The 17182-nt window shown below is 46.6% G+C and overlaps 1 protein-coding gene across 2 annotated transcripts in view; it reads right to left on the bottom strand.

The window, feature by feature from the left end:
• PTPRA (protein tyrosine phosphatase receptor type A) overlaps positions 1–17182 on the bottom strand; it is a 255276-nt gene that overhangs the window by 80767 nt on the left and 157327 nt on the right. The window contains exon 1 of one of the 2 annotated variants that reach the window (XM_065405789.1): positions 3469–3535. The exons of the other annotated variant lie outside the window; for it this stretch is intronic. The gene's annotated coding sequence lies outside the window, so the exon portion shown is untranslated. Of the gene's footprint in view, positions 1–3468; positions 3536–17182 lie in introns of those variants that run through there. 2 annotated transcript variants of the gene reach the window in all.

The raw sequence follows: 17182 nt of genomic DNA, 5'->3' as shown, positions 1-17182 counted from the left end.
GATGAAGGTTGTGAGGTTTAAGTCTATGTGGTAGATGGTCTCTTTCTCTGGAACGTCTACCTCTCACACCAGGATTCATACGGTCTCTGGGAATTGCAGAATTGAGTGGGAAAAGATCTCTGCACAGTCTGGGGTTTACCAAATTTCCTCTTATGTGCAGGTGTGTAAATTCCCAAAGAACGGAGAGTGGCCCTGGAATCCTTCAATATGTGCAGAGACTCGTCAGTATTTTCCACAAACAATTTCAATCCTTGATAGTATTCTGGACCTCTCTCTGGAATCTGGAGAACTGAAGCCACGAGGCTTTCCTCATGACCACCACTGTAGAGGCAAAACAAGTGGCTATATCAGCAGCATCAAGAGAAGCCTAGAGAAATATTTTGGCAAGAAGCTGACCCTCTGCAACAATTGCCTGAAATTGTGGAAGATGCTCAATACATGAATTAAACTGACTCACTGGTATGATTATATTTCACCATCCACACCTGGTAGTTGGCAATTCTAAAATTGCAGCGTGGATGGCGAATATGATTTTCATCCAAACAGATTGAGACGCTTCTGATCATTATTGTGTGGTGTTGATTTAGCACAGTGCTGCCTTCTGCATTCATTGACTGCCTTGACAACTAGTGAGGTGGGAGAGGGATGCGAAAATAAAAATTCCAAATCCTTAGATGTAACCATTTTTTTTTTATCTGCTCCCTTACAGATGGGCAATATTGTAGCTGGGATATGCCAGACAACTTTTGCTCGATCTAGCAGAGCCTCGATAAATAGGGAACACAATCTAGGCCAATGACGCTGCATGTAGGATATCAAGGAGTTTATGTAGTGACTCCTTAACCTCCTCAAGTGGAATCTGTAAGGAGTTCGCTATCCTTTTAATGAGGTCCTGGAACTGCTTGAAGTCATCAGCCAGGGATGGTGGAGGTGTGTGTGGCAGAACTGTTTTATGCGGGGTGTTGAAGAGATGTTGGTTGGCAGGGTGACCTCTTCATCTGCCCTTGTCTCGTGTTCCTTGTAGATCTCTTCCTGTGGTTCAGGCCTTCTAGAGAGGGAGGATTGTCTACCTTTATGGCAGGGGGTACTAGAGGTCCTCAAGAATTGTTATTGATAAGCCGCCCATGGGTCCCAGTGCAGCCAAGGAAGGGATGCACATGTATGGGGGGGGGCACCCAAGGATGTTCATACCATTGAGATGAGGACTGTAAGTGCCTCTCATGAGAATACTCAGTTTCACCAGATGTCTCTGGACAATTACCCCTTTGAACATGAAGGAGAGATCCCTGAACTGAAATTTGAGAGACTGAAGCAAAGTCCTTATCACCGTCCTCCTGCTCCACATCATTCTGGAATCATGGAACACCAAAAAAAACCAAGAGGTGACCCCATCAGTAACAGGTGAATGTGTGGAGAGAATTGGAAGTACTTGATACCGAGAAAAGGTTGGTACCGAACTATGGTGAGTCAGGCATCTTAGATACCACAAGGCCCCAATGAAATCTAAACTCCTGTGGCACCAAGAGAATTGCCAGTACCACAGTCGCACCAAGAGAGTTGCCGGTACCACAGCAGCAGCCTGGGAGAAGGTGATCGTGGCTGAGGGAGTAGATACACTCCGAGGAGTGCCTGTTAATTGTCTGCCTGGTCTTCTGTACTGAATAAGAAGAGGTAGACCTCTTCTTGCCGCCTCGATCCCCTGATGGCACTGATGACCTTTCAGAGCCTGAACTCTTAGACTCTTTGGGCTTAGTGATCCTTACCTGAGGAGCCTGCAGCCTCGTGGGTACCAGGGTCAGAGACCACTGCGTGCAGAAGTGGATGGCTCAATCAGTGACCCCGGTTTCTTTGAGGTAGATTCCATACCTGGAGAACTCAAGGTCCGTTCCTTGGAGGTTTTTTTTTTTAGAAGATTCTTGACTCTTCCTCTTAGATGCTGTAGGCAAGTGTGACGTGGAAGTGGTTGGAGCAGCTGACTTGTTTGGAGATGTTATACGGGGGCTGGGCACCTGGCCCGGATGAAAAGCCCTTTGGAGAGAGCTCACCATCATGAGGAGACGTAGTTTAATTTTCCAGTTCTTTCTGACCCTTGATTTTTTTTTTTTTTTTTTTTTAAAGTTGCATTTTTTAGGGATGTGTGACTCCTCAAGGCAACGGACACACCAGGAGTACCTGTCACTTATTGGGATAGCCTCCAAGCATGACAGCGTTTAAAATTGGGAGAACTGGACATGCACTCCCAGCAATCTAAAGCTCCCAGGAGGGGAGAACAACTGAAAGGACAACAGTCCTTAACAAGAAAAAACAAACAAAAAAACCCCTTAATTTAAAACTACCACCACTACCAAATACTATCATTAAAAAACTAAACTACTAAGAGAAAAGGAATGCAGCTGAGATAACATCAATTTGGACCCTGCTAAGCTTTCATTTCAGGCCCAGGCGGGTGAGACAGAACTGAGGGCGGTTCATCCAGGTAGCTCTCTATAGCCACGGTGCTGTGCATGAGGCTGGACAGAACACACACTGCTATCTAAAATCTCCAATCGAAGGCACCTGAGGCACATGCGCCCCTGAGGTAGAGCACCCACAGGATCACTAGAATAATATGTTGCTTCTTTGAGTATTTTACAGAGGGGGAACAGAAGCAGTGAGAGATTAAGTTATTTACCCAAACAATTAATTTACCCAAATAAATAACACGTGGAATCTGCAGCAGAGTCAGGAATTGAACCCAAATCTCCTGAGGCCCAGTCCACTACATTCCTGGGACACGGACACTCGTCCAAAAGGAACTGGTCTAACACCTTCCTAACATACATCACAGAGGCCATCAAAATGATGGTACCTTTTGGTTACTACCAGTCCAAGCTGACTGAGGATTGGTGACCTAGCACTGTACCCCATAACTAGTCTCCTGAGCTCAAAAGCTTACAAACATTATAATTTCTATATAAAAGCAATGTCCTGAGCCTAACAGTCTTGAGTATCTTTTAAAGGGATTAATACTGGAAATAGTTGTTCCACTGAAAACCTCCATTTCCACTATCTCCCTCTCTGGGAATATAATACACAGAAGATTCTTCAGTGTTGCCATTAAATACGAGACTCCCCTAACCAGGCATTAAATGGTACAGGAGATTAGAGACAAGAAAGCAACAAAGGGAGCTTTTTGTAGTAGCTTGTTGCAGTACAGACACAAGACAGCTGATGTTGCTAAAGCCCAACATTGTATGTGTGTGCAGAGTGGCCAAGTCTAATGAACTAATCTCACTTTGACTGCCTGAAATCCAGTCTGCTCTAGGTCAGGGGATAAATCCGCCCCTGATTTACCTCCATCCCCATGCAACTGCACCATAGTCAGGGGTGTGAATCCTGGCTGATTTAATCCCCTAACCCTTGTATGAATGGTAGGATATTGCTTTACATGCTCTGGGGGATGAGCCCAGCACCAGTTGTTCCACTTACAAATTAATTGGTATTGCATTAACCAATCTCCCAGAGTAGTAGTTCTCAAGCTGGGCTCCACAGGCAACTGGTGGGCTCCCGAGTGTTGCAGGTGGGTCCTCAAAGCAGCTTCTGTCACAATGGGGAAACATATGTCAGTCTCCAAGCCATGCTGTTTCCTGTTAGACGAAGCTCAGTCCAGAATCTTTGTAGTGTCTCCAGAGGCCTCGTTTTTAAAACCAGCTAAATTAAACTCAAAAAACACTTCACACCTGCACAGCTGCTTTAAAATCTCTGTGTGGGGCATCTTCTGTGAAATTGCAACCACAATGAAATTTGCAGATAAAACCAAAAGGGGGAGCTAGAGGGGGGAGGGAGCAAACGTAGTACCAAATACTAAGTGACCTGGAGAGATCATAGTGAAGATAAACAGAGTCCTACATGCAGAAAGTGGCAATATTCAACACGTACAAAATGAGAGGGATGTAACCAAGTAGTTGTATTCACCAGACTAACATTGATTTAATCATGTCTTCTTAATAGTGTCCTCATGTTATTTTTTCCTGCAAAAGCCAAATCTTACCAAAGTAAGGGCCTCAGGTAAAATTTTCAAAAGCACCTAAGTCTCATTTTCAAAAATGAAAGACACTAAATCCCACTAACTTTCAATAAGACTTCGGCTTCTAAGTGCCCAAGTAATTTTTGAAAATGGGACTTGGGCTCCAAAATCACTTTTGAAATGTTACCCCAATCTTAATTTCCATGGATTTCAATAGGAGAAGGACCCAGCTCTAAAGTCCAGAAGACTGGTTGTAGCACTGGAGCTGATGTTTTCCCTCCAAGTCTAAGTACTGCCCTACAGCAGCTTCCAGAAAGTGTTTATGATTAATGAGTGTTAACATTCTCGCTACAACAGTGTGAGCAAAATAAATGTACAAGAGAGTGTTGACTATTTCATTAAAAAAAAAAAATTTCCAAGAAACACCAGCTGGAAACATTCTTCTTCACCACTTCTTTATTATAGGCCGTGACCCAAGGTTTAACCCATCTCATTGAGCTATCAGTACGGAGCATTTGACAGGATATTTACTCTAGGACCCAGGTCCTCTATCCTAATGAGTTCGGGGGGGGGGGGGGGGGGAATGGGTAAAGGCAAACCAAAGCTGTACAGGGGCCAAGGGAAATATTTGGCATGAATACTAAACGCTTGGAGTTGTTCTCAGGTTGAATCTACACTGTACAGTTAGCTTGAGTTACCTACACTCAAGTTAGCCTCACTTGAGTGAGAACAGTAACACCGCAAAACAAACACTGAAACCACACAGTGATGGGATGAGCAGCACTGAGCTTTTGGTTTGGCAGAACAGAGTAACTGCATCCCTCTACATTACTAGCTTAGGCAGCAGCAATCAAACTTCAACCCATGACTCCCAACAGGCCACCCTGCTCTAGCTTAAGCAACACCTAACTTGAGCTAGAGATCTGTGTGTGCGCCTGAGAGTTAGGGTAGAGGAAACACTCAAGTTATACCTCAAACTAACACTGCAATAATGACAAGCCCTTAGTCAAGGCAATAGTATTTTCCTAACTGAATTTATCACTGACCGAAAGGTGCCAGTATTGACAGCTCCTGAGACAGAAGTTTGGTATGCACATAGAAGTTTCAGCGCAGGTAAAAGCAGCGTAGGCTTCCCCACACCCATCCTACAAATGACTGCCCTCTAGGGATGAAAGGGTATTTCAGTCCATTCAGTCCTTGACCTCTGTTGAGACTGCCACCAGGAACCAGTTGCAATGGTAGACTTTGAGATATCTATTAGGAACTGGATGGAGAAATCCTTTCATTTGAGCCAGATTCCTTTCACATAACTACCAAATGGCCATCAGATGGGAACGACTCAATCATTACCAACCTGGGCTGGATTCGATCTAGTGACCTTGAAGCAAAGATTCAATGATCCATCTCCACAGCCAGCCAGGCAGTTCTTTCCATTCTGTCAACTGGATTTAGATACACTCCAGAATAGTCTTTACACTCATCCTCCCTGTACTATTTAGGCACGGAGACATGACCCTTAGGGTACTTCTACACTTCAATCAGACACCCCCAACTGGCCCATGCCAGCTGACTCGGGCTTACGGGCTTAAGGCTAATGGGCCGTTTAATTGCAGTGTAGATGTTCAGGCTTGGGCTGCAGGCCGAGCTCTGGGATCCTCCCACCTTGCAAGATCCTAAAGCCTGACCCCAAACATCTAAAGTGCAATTAAACAGCCTCTTAGCCCAAGCCTCACAAGCCTGAGTCAGGTGGCATGGGCCAGCTGTAGGTTTTTAATTGCAGTGTAGACATATCCTTAGAGCTAGCTTTGAAGACCTAAATGCTATACCTCAGTAGCCTTTTTGCATGCTTCCATTACCTCTCCCCCGCACCCCATGCTCCCAAGAAGTAATTTCTGGGGCTGATTAAAAAAAAAACAACCCACAGTTTCATACTTAGGAAGACCTTGCCCCCTGCTTTGCGCTCAATTCGAGACAGTCTATGGGATCATACAGTCATGCACAACCAGAGGGAGTGTAGGGAAGATTCTTTATTCTTCACAGAGCCCATGGCAAGTCTGGCAGTCAAGAGTCAAAACTCATGAAAGACCCTTTTATACCAGGGTGAATGTGAAATACAGAGGGGAAAAGAGTGTGTCAGATGACCCTGTTTAAGATGCAGCTATTACCAAAAGGCTTTAACTGCTCATACCAGATTACCCTTTTGAAAGCTGCCAATTTGACAGCAGCAAAGTGATTTCCCTTGCTAAAATGTTGCCAGGTTTCACTGTCCAGATTCTGAATAGCTGTGCTTTTAACCATACAGGAGATTTAGCCCTGGTTTTTCAAAACTGAGCCTACAGAAAAAAATAAATCATAAAGCTATCAGAGTTCCTGGGAGGAACTTCACTTAAAGACAGCTTTAATTTCTTCTCAGGTTAACTTGCCCAATAGAGGTGAGGGAAAAACAGGTTCCATTAATCTGCATGCTTTTCCTGGACAGTTCTTTCCTATTAAAACAGACATGGGATGAACTGGAACAGTACACTGCCTACCCCTTGCAGAGGTTCCGATCCCAAAATGGATCTGAGCTTTTCACCTTGGGCCCCGTCTCTAATGAGACAGCGAAACACACTTGCCACTCATTCACACTAGCCATCATATTTAAGAGTTAGCTGGTCGTTAGCTGGTTAAAGCAGACCTTTCACCTTTAGATTAGTCACGATTGTGTCGGCTGGCAAAGTCCATTACCATATGAAGGCTTCTTGGTGGGTTATGTGGACTGAGTCTGTTATCGCCATTCAGTTTTTATTGGGCAGCCTCCCTTCCCCCATTGCTAACTCCACTATAGTTGGCACCCTTGGGCCCAACCATGCACACTGCTGAAAGCACTCAACTCCAGGTGGGCCTCCAATGGGCATAGAGACTGCACTCAACCTTGCTGGATAAGATTCCTCATTGGGATCCTCAGTCGAAAGGCCAAGGACTGATTGAGTCATTGAGACTGATTTTACTTATTGCTAGAGCTATAACAACAGGGTATTGTGGGGTTGGGGAAAGCTTGTGTAACCACCTGGCATGCTGTTCCTGGTTCTATGTGTAGAGAGAACTTCACGTATAGGAATATAAGAAGATGCAAACGGCCCCATTGTTCCCATAAAACGATCAACAAATATACAGGGGAACATGGGCACTCTCTTCAAACTACAGGGGAAAGCAGTGAATGTGTTATTCCTTGACTTTAGCAAAGCTTTTGATACGGTCTCACACAGTATTCTTGCCAGCAAGTTAAAGTAGTATGGGCTGGATGAATGGACTAAGGTGGATAGAAAGCTGGCTAGATCGTCAGCCTCAACGGGTAGTGATCAATGGCTCCATGTCTAGTTGGCAGCCGGTATCAAGCGGAGTGCCCCAAGGTTCGGTCCTGGGGCCGGTTTTGTTCAATATCTTCATCAATGATCTGGAGGATGGTGTGGACTGCACCCTCAGCAAGTTTGCAGATGACACTAAACTGGGAGGAGTGGTAGATACGCTGGAGGGTAGGGATAGCATACAGAGCGACCTAGACAAATTAGAGGATTGGGCCAAAAGAAATCTGATGCGGTTCAACAAGGACAAGTGCAGAGTCCTGCACTTAGGACGGAAGAATCCCATGCACTGCTACAGACTAGGACCGAATGGCTAGGCAGCAGTTCTGCAGAAAAGGACCTAGGGGTTACAGTGGACGAGAAGCTGGATATGAGTCGACAGTGTGCCCTTGTGCCAAGAAGGCTAACGGCATTTTGGGCTGTATAAGTAGGGGCACTGCCAGCAGATCGAGGGACATGATCATTCCCCTCTATTCAGCATTGGTGAGGCCTCATCTGGAGTACTGTGTCCAGTTTTGGGCCCCACACTACAAGAAGGATGTGGAAAAATTGGAAAGAGTCCAGTGGAGGGCAACAAAAATGATTAGGGGGCTAGAACACATGACTTAGGAGGAGAGGCTGAGGGAACTGGGATTGTTTAGTCTGCAGAAGAGACAAACGAGGGGGGATTTGATAGCTGCTTTCAACTACCTGAACGGGGGTTCCAAAGAGGATGGATCTAGACTGTTCTCAGTGGTACCAGATGACAGAACAAGGAGTAATGGTCTCAAGTTGCAGTGGGGGAGGTTTAGGTTGGATATTAGGAAATACTTTTTCACTAGGAGGGTGGTGAAGCACTGGAATGGGTTACCTAGGGAGGTGGTGGAATCTCCATCCTTAGAGGTTTTTAAGGTCAGGCTTGACAAAGCCCTGCCTGGGATGATTTAGTTGGGGATTGGTCCTGCTTTGAGCAGGGGGTTGGACTAGATGACCTCCTGAGGTCCTTTCCAACCCTGATAGTCTATGATTCTAGGAGTCTAATGCAATCAAACCATACACCCACCCACCCCTCACCCCCTCAAAATGGTTGGAAGGTAGAGACCACAATGAGCAGAGTCCAGTAAATTCAGTAGATTGTACTGCAGAGGGGTAGAGTCTGAGCCCTGTGTATAGAAAAACAGCTTATGGGGAGATTATCTCAGGTAGGTTTCACACCTTCATTTTCTGTGTTTTGGTTTATTTTATGAAAATTTACACTAAAGAAATGCACATTTCACAGCTTTTGTAGACTGAGCTCTTTGTATTCACCAGAGATGCTCCTTGTTTCCCTCCATTCCCTCCTACAAGCTCCCTGTATGCCACCCTCCAATATCTCCTATCGCAGGGACTCCTTGCCCCACTCCCACCATGCCTGGGGCTGTGCCCTCCACCATAAGCCAGGGCTCTGTGCCCCCATACCAGATCCCTCATATCAGGGGTCCTCCACTGTCATCCCTCCCATGCCAGGAGTTGCATGCCACCCCATTCCCCCCATCCCCCACACACCAGAGGCTCTGTGTGCATCACCCAAACCTCACTTACTCTATACTACTGTCCCTCCAATTCTCTTCCATGCCAGGGGCTGTGCTTGCCTCCTCATTCTCTCCTTCCCAGTAGAAAGGGATGTGTGCGCACTGCCATGCAGGGGCTGCGTCCCCCCACATTACCCTTCCCCCCATATCAGGATCCCTTGTTCTGCCATACTAGGGGCTCTGTGTGCACCGCAGTTGTCATCCCCCACCATTTCTTTGAAGCTGGCCAGAGCTAAAATGGGGGGTGGTATGCCAGAAGGTATTAATGGCTGGCAGCAGTTAATTCTGTGATGTATAGACAATTAGAGTGTTGAATCAGTTGGGTCTGCTAACAAGATACAAGGGGATCCAAGTGTCTCCCCTATTTCCTCCGTCCAGTTTTATGAATTTCTCTCTCACACAAAAAAAATCAGTTTCTGCTCCGTGACACCTAGAATATTCCCTGAAACTTTGGAATTGATCAGACAGCACTCAAAAGTTATGTTACAAACATACCAACATGCCACAAGTTGAAAGTAAGGCCCTATAAACTTGCCCAAGTATATAATCTGAAGTAGTATTCAATTTAGCTAAGGGAGAGGACAAGCCAGGGGTGCTTTGGGCATAAGATGGAGAGCTGGTTGCCTGCGGCACCATATTTCCCAGGGGGCTTTGCAGGTAGATGTCAGGTCTGTGGGAGGAGTACCGACTGCATGAAGAAGGTGCCAGGCTGGTAGACCCACTCGGTCTAGGGCCCTGTGTTCCATACATGTATGGGCCCATCATGCTGCTTTTTCTGCAGAATGTGCTGTGAGTAAGAGGAAAATACAAGATCCACTGGGGGGTGGGGGGGGGGCGAGGGGGAGGGGGCGAGGGGAAAAACAAACAAAACCAAAAAAAAAGAAAACCCCTAGTTTTTGGGTAGTACATTGTACTAGTAAATGGTAGTACATTAATTGGCTGATATAACTCACTAATCTTTCTCCTCTCCCATGCTCACGGAACCTGGACAATAGTGTAATTTCACATATCACCTCTCTGTGGCAGGGACGGTCTTTTTATCATATGTACACACGGCCTTAGTCCAGGACGGGAGCTACTAGGCACTACCAAGATACAAGTAAGTCAATCGTATTTACCAGACCCCAGTATGTTTAACTTCATCCTTCCCAGTCACTATTCCATTTTCTTTAAATAAATTATTGTTACTGTAATAAATTGTAACTAACCTCCGTCTGGCTGAGGATAGATTTTCATGCATGTTTAAAATTACAACTGCGTACATATGAAGAGAGACAAGGCAGATGAAATAATATCTTTTATTGGACCAACTTCTCCTGGTGAGAGAGAGAAGCTTTCGACCTACACAGAGCATTTCCTCGGGTCTGGTAAAGGTACTCAGAGCGTCACACCTCGCTACAAGTCAAACAGATAGTTTAGCATGTGACCCTGAGTACCTTTCCCAGACCTGAGGAAGGACTCTGTGTAGCTTGAAAGCTGGTCTCGCTCACCAGCAAAAGTTGGTCCAATAAAAGACGTTACCTCACCCAGCTTGTGTGTCTAACATCTTGGCACTGACACAGGTACAAAAACACTGCATATATATGAAGAGCACATGCACACATATGCTTTTTGTCTGGCTAAGCTACCACCCCTAATTAAAACAAAGGACTCTCCTGCAGATAAAATTACAGGCTATCTTCACAGTCCCTCCTGATCTGCCTCTGCAGCCCTGTCAATCTGCAGATATTTAGTGATCGCTGTATCTGGCATGCTTCAGATTCCCTCCATTAGCTTTCCCTTCATCTCCTGGGACATCTGTGTCCATTGCTGGTGTCTGTCCCTCTTTTTTTTTTTTTTTTTAATTAAATACACCAAGGTCTAATTCCTCTCTTGGTAAACTGCCATTGCTACTGCCACCTTAGAGCTCCTGCTGCTGACTCCTAATCTGCTCTTCCATTAGAGATGTATTTGAACCATTTCTCATTTATCTACTCCAATTGCTTAGCTTCCCTCAGTTCTCACTTTATCTGTCTTTTCCAGACCGCAGTTTTCCCCTGATTTTGGTGACAATTTTAGCGCTCTCAGAAAATGCAGGATATGTGGAGTAAAGTCTTCAAGTCTGCACTCAATGTACAGCTTGCAGTGAAAACTCCTCTCCCCTCACATGTCCCAGCAACGTGTCCCAACACTAGCAGAACAGATCACCTTTAGGGTTGAGAAGAGAGCTGAATCTCCATGATCTAATTATCCTTTACTTCTCTGCTGTGGTAACCATTAGTGCCATAGGGAATAATTTGTGCTAACAACTGGATTATAGCTAATAGCATTTCACATCACAGGTCACTGGTCAACAACTTCCAGCTAGCACATAACACACTCAGAGCGCATGTCTACGCTACAAGCTTTTGCCGACACATGCTATGTTGGCATAAAGCCACCTCAGTCAGTATGTTGCTTGTCTGTGTGCATACATGGCTCCTTGCATTGGCACTGAGCATATCCACCAGGTGTATCATCACAAGTACTCAGGGTGGTGCACCATGAGTAGGTATTTCAGTGTGCAACTCACCAACATCTAGCATGTAGTCTTTTTGGAAGTTTTGGTAATGCAGAGTGCGGCAGAAATGAGTCATATGCAAGGGTGACGGGGAGTAAGGGGTCAACTTCCTAGCAAGCAACTTTCGCCATCCCATAATGTCATCTATATCCCATAATGTTCACGCCTTTTTTAAAAGTCTCAAACCCCACATGGCCCTCTCTGCCAGAAGTATGGAGCCCGCACAGCTCTGCACTATTGTCATGAGCACTGCACAAGGCTGCACAATCCTCCAGTATTTGTAGAGCCACAAGCACTGAATCAGCAGGGAACGTGATGACTGTGTGGAGGACAGAGTGCTGTGGGACACAGCAAACACCAATTCAATGTTGGTGGTGGTGTTCATGGAGTAGATGCAGATGGTGGAGTGCCACTTCTAGGCTACAGAAACAAGCACTGACTAGTGGGATTGCATCATAATGCAGGCTTGGGATTACAAGCATTGGCTGAAGAACTTTTCGGATGCACAAGGCCACAGTCCTGGTTGTGTGTGCCGAGTTCACCCCCGCCCTCTAGCACAGGGATACCAAAATGAGAGCTGCACTGACTGTGGAAAAGCAAGTGGCGATCATACTGTGTAAACTTGCAATACTGGATTGCTACAATCAGGGGGTAGTTATTTTGGAGTAGGAAAATCCACTGCAGAGGCCGCTATCATGCAAGTGTCCAAGGCCGTTAATCATCTCCTGCTATGCAGGAGTGAGAGTCTAGGCAATGTGCAGGACAGAGTGGATGGATTTGCAGCAGTCAGGTTCCCAAACTGGTGAGGCGATAGACAGCACTCATATCCCTATTTTGGCACCAGACCACCTTGCCACAAAGATCATCAACAGAAAGGGCTACTCTTCTGTCATTATGCAAGCACTGGTGGATCACCAAGGACACTTCACTGTCAAAAGCGTTGGCTGGTCAGGGAAGATGCATGACATTCGCCTCTTTAAGAACACAGGACTGTTCAGAAAGCTACAAGCAGAGACTTTCTTTCCCAACTGGCGCATAACATTGGTAATGTTGAAATGCCAATAGTGATCCCGAGGGACCCAGCCTACCCTTTGTTCATGAAGCCATATAGCGACCATCTCGACAAACCCAAGGAAAGAGTCAACTACCAGCTCAGCAGGTGCAGAATGACAGTTGAATGTGATTTTGGTAGACTGAGGGGACACTGGCATTGTTTACTCAAGCTTGGATCCCAGTGGAAAAAACATTCCAATGGTTATAGCTGCCTCTTATGTCCCATGTAATATCTGTGAAGCAAAAGGGGAAAGTTGCTGCCGGGGTGGAGGTAGAGTAGCTATTTGCTGAGTTTGAACAGCAAGGCGGGAGCTCAATGCGGAATATATGGCTCAGGGAGGCCATATATTGAAAGAGCACTTTAACAGTGAGCCACAGTAATGCACTGTGATGGATTGTGCTCTACCTGGTCCTGCTGTTTTAGGGCCCGTTAGAAATCATGCAGTGCTTGTTGCTCATCTAGGACTATAACACTGTCAATGCACCTATTAATTTTGTGGAGCTTGCTGTACATTTATAATTATTACACTTTGTCACTGATCCTGCGAGTTGTATCACAGTGAACAACATGAAGAAAGAGTGCTTTAGGGTATTACTAGACTTTCTACAATATATGTTGGAAACTAATAAAAATGAATGATTATCCAAACAATGGAAGTTTATTGAGTAAAAAAAACACTGCAAAAATACTCTGTGCAAGTTAAAAGCAAATATATTAAAACTTAATACATTAATGGAACAAAACTTAATAAGGGGAAAGAGCATTCATGTTCATTTTAGCTACACATACAACAACTGTGGCTCTTACAGGTCAGCGTATGTGAAGCTGTGGTTGTCAATCTTTCCGGTGTGGAGAGGAGGGGTAGGGATAGGGATAGGGATGCAGCCCCTGATGCCACAACAAATGTTGAGGGACAGTGTACGGAGGTGCTATAATGGAGGCCTCCATGGACTGTAAAGAAATGCAAGGCTGTTGAACCTGTACATCCACAAGAGTCTTCAGCATCTGTGACAGGTTTCAGAGTAGCAGTCGTCTTAGTCTGTATCCGCAAAAAGAACAGGAGTACTTGTGGCAACTTACTATATGTTCCATTCTATGCATCCGATGAAGTGGGCTGTAGCCCACAAAAGCTTATGCTCAAATAAATTTATTAGGGTATGTCTACACTACAAAATTAGGTTGATTTTATAGAAGTCGATTTTTTAGAAATCGATTTTATACAGTCAATTGTGTGTCCCCACTAAGCGCATTAAGTCGGTGGAGTGCGTCCACAGTACCGAGGCTAGTGTCGACTTTCGGAACGTTGCACTGTGGGTAGCTATCCCACAGTTCCCGCAATCGCCGCCGCCCATTGGAATTCTGGGTTGAGCTCCCAATGCCTGATGGGGCAAAAACATTGTCACGGGTGGTTTTGGGTACATGTCATCAGGGCCCCCTCCCTCCCTCCGTGAAAGCAATGGCAAACAATCGTTTCTCGCCTTTTTTCCTGGGTTACCCATGCAGACAACATACCACAGCAAGCATGGAGCCCGCTCAGCTCACCGTACGTCTCCTGGGTGCTGCTGGCAGACACGGTACTGCATTGCTACACAGCAGCAGCTCATTGCCTTCACGGCAGCAGACGGTGCAGTACAACTGCTAGCCGTCGTCGTCGTCTCCTGGGTGAGACGTCTTCTCGGTGAGGTCGGTCAGGGGCGCCTGGACATAAATGGGAGTGACTCCAGGTCATTCTCTTCTTTAAGTTTCGTCTCATGGAGATTCGGTCCTGCCTGGAATATCATGCGAGCTGGAGGCTTCTGCCTCAGGCTGCTCTCCCAGCCGGCAGCACCACGCGGTCGCACCTACCCCAGCCTACCCCTTGCTCCCATGGCTCATGAAGCCTGGACAGTAGTAAGAAGCAGTTCAACTATAGGCTGAGCAAGTGCAGAATGGTGGTAGAATGGTGGTTAAAAGCACACTGGAGCAGTTTACTGACTCGGTTAGACTTCAGCGAAACCAATATTCCGATCGTTATTACTGCTTGCTGTGTGCTCCACAATACCTGTGAGAGTAAGGGGGAGATGTTTATGGCGGGTTGGGAGGTTGAGGCAAATCGCCTGGCCGCTGATTACGCGCAGCCAGACACCAGGGCGGTTAGAAGAACGCAGCAGGGCACGCTGTGCATCACAGAAGCTTTGAAAACCAACTTCATGACTGGCCAGGCTACGGTGTGAAAGTTTTGTTTGTTTCTCCTTGATGAAGACTCGCCCCCTTGGTTCACTCTACTTCCCTGTAAGCCAACCGCCCTCCCCTCCCCCTTTGATCTCCGCTTGCAGAGGCAATAAAGTCATTGTTGTTTCAAATTCATGCATTCTTTATTAATTTGTCACACAAATGGGGGGATAACTACCAAGGTAGCCCGAGAGGGGTGGGGGAGGAGGGAAGCACCGGGTGGGGTGGTGGAGGAGGGGAGGACAAGGCCACACTGCACTTCAAAACTTACTGAATGCCAGCTTCCTGTTGCTTGGGCAGTCCTCTGGGGTGGAGTGGCGTTCTGATAGCACGGATTCCTCTCCCCACACAGCTATCAGATCCAGCACCTCCCGTTCGGTCCATGCTGGAGCTCTTTTGTGATTCTGGGACTCCATGGTCACCTCTGCTGATGAGATCTGCACGGTCACCTCTGAGCTCGCCACGCTGGCCAAACAGGAAATGAAATTCAAAAGTTCGCGGGGCTCTTCCTGTCTACCTGGCCAGTGCATCTGAGTTGAGAGTGCTGTACAGAGCGGTCACAATAGAGCACTCTGGGATAGCTCCTGGAGACCAATACCGTCAAATTACGTCCACACTACCCCAAATTCGACCCACCAAGGTCGATTTCAGCGCTAATCCTCTTGTCGGGGAGGAGTACAGAAATCAATTTTAAGAGCCCTGTAAGTCCACAAAAATGGCTTCGTCGTGTGGACGGGTGCAGGGTTAAATCGATCTAACGCTACTAAATTCGACCTAAACTCATAGTGTAGACCAGGGCTTAGTCTCTAAGGTGCCACAAGTACTCCTGTTCTTTCAGCATCTGTTTGCGCTGTCAGAGAAGCCCCATTAAGTCCTGGTGCATCTCCCTCTCTTTTTTCTGCTAGAGCTCCTGGGCTTTTCCCCTGTCCACTCTTTCCTTCTCCATAAGTCTGAAATATTCACCCTCCAGGCTCTCTGCTCACAGCCTGATGCAGCACTGACTTGCAGGATCTCGCTGAAGAGGTCATCCCAATCCTCTTCTTTCTTCTCCCCACCTGGCTCAGGCGCTCCACAGGCCCGGTGGGGGAACGCTTCAAGGCCACTATGGCAGCAGCTACAGATAATACAAACAGAGGTACCATTGTCAATATAGTCATAATGGAAAGCAAACCCTAAGATCAGAACTCCCTTCCCTTGCTCCCCTAAAGTTTTAAACACAACACACTTATTGACACTTCTGCTTCAGAGTGGTTGTGCATGGCATGACTCATAGCACCAGAAATGGTCAATATGGCCTCCCAAGGCTGAAGGAAACGAGGAGGGAATTGCTCAGTTGCATGAGTATGGGGCAATGGCACTGAATACTGGCACCATTTTCCCTCAGGCAGTGGTGATTTTAGCAGATATCTCACTTCTGAGGATGACAAAGGCACAGAAAGCACAGCTGCCTGTATGTCGCTAGCTTATTTACTATGATAGTGTCCTGCTGAAGTTATCGCTGACTAGTATGGGAAAGTGGCCTAATGCAGAGGAAGAAATAAGCCCGCCATCCCTAGAAAGCTTTGGGAGAGTACTGCAGAGTACCTCCCATTAAAGTTTTATTGAGATCTCTTATGTGAATTCAAGGGACATATCTGTGTAGATAAACAAGCTGCCCCACCTCCCCCCACCCCTCTGCCTACCTCCACAGATAACCTGTTGTACCACGGCCTCTTCTAATATAAATAAACTAATGAAAAGTCAACAGCTATGTCCAGTTAAGTTGGGGATACCATCATTGTAATGAGAAATACATGTACACACTTACCCAAGATTCCTTCCCTGCATCAGGCTTGTCCATGCTCGACTGCTAGGACTGACTGGACTGCAGTAGCATCTCAAACAGGTCCTGGCTTGCAGCATAGCTTGACCACTCGGTTGCATGTCCCCCAGTCACATCATTCATCCTCCTCACTGTTCACCGAGGGGGCCTGTGACTTGGGCTCCTCAGAGGTATCCACAGTGGCCTACGGGGTGGCGAGTCTCCGCCAAGTGTGGCATGCAGCTCTCATAAAAGAGGCAGATCTGTGGATAGGCACTGGATTGACGGCAGGCCTCCCTGGCCTTCTGATATGCCTGCTGCAGTTCCTTTGCATGGGGGATGCAGGAGAAGGGGTACAACAGGAATCAGTAGTAGTGCTGTGTGAAAGCAATCTGTTCATAGATGTCCACATTTCTATGGCTAGCCCGTAGCTGTGCCTACACAGCCTCTGCGCTTCCCCGCAGGCGCAGGAGATCCAATATCTCCTGTCTACTCCAGTCCAGAACGCATGTGGAGCATGTAGCTGGCTTGGGCAGCTGCACACAACAATGGAGAGCTGCTAGGTATGTTCATCAAGCTGGACAATCAGTAAATGGCATTTCAAAAAAATCATGGGGCTTTAAAGGGGGGCTTTCAGTCTAGGTGACACCTGGGCAGTGGAGTTCATAATTGTCGCC

Source organism: Emys orbicularis, chromosome 5 (assembly GCF_028017835.1).
Source record: "Emys orbicularis isolate rEmyOrb1 chromosome 5, rEmyOrb1.hap1, whole genome shotgun sequence".
NCBI lineage: Eukaryota > Metazoa > Chordata > Testudines > Emydidae > Emys > Emys orbicularis.
Note: the sequence above shows the minus strand (reverse complement) of the source record. Positions and strands in the feature narration are given on the sequence as shown.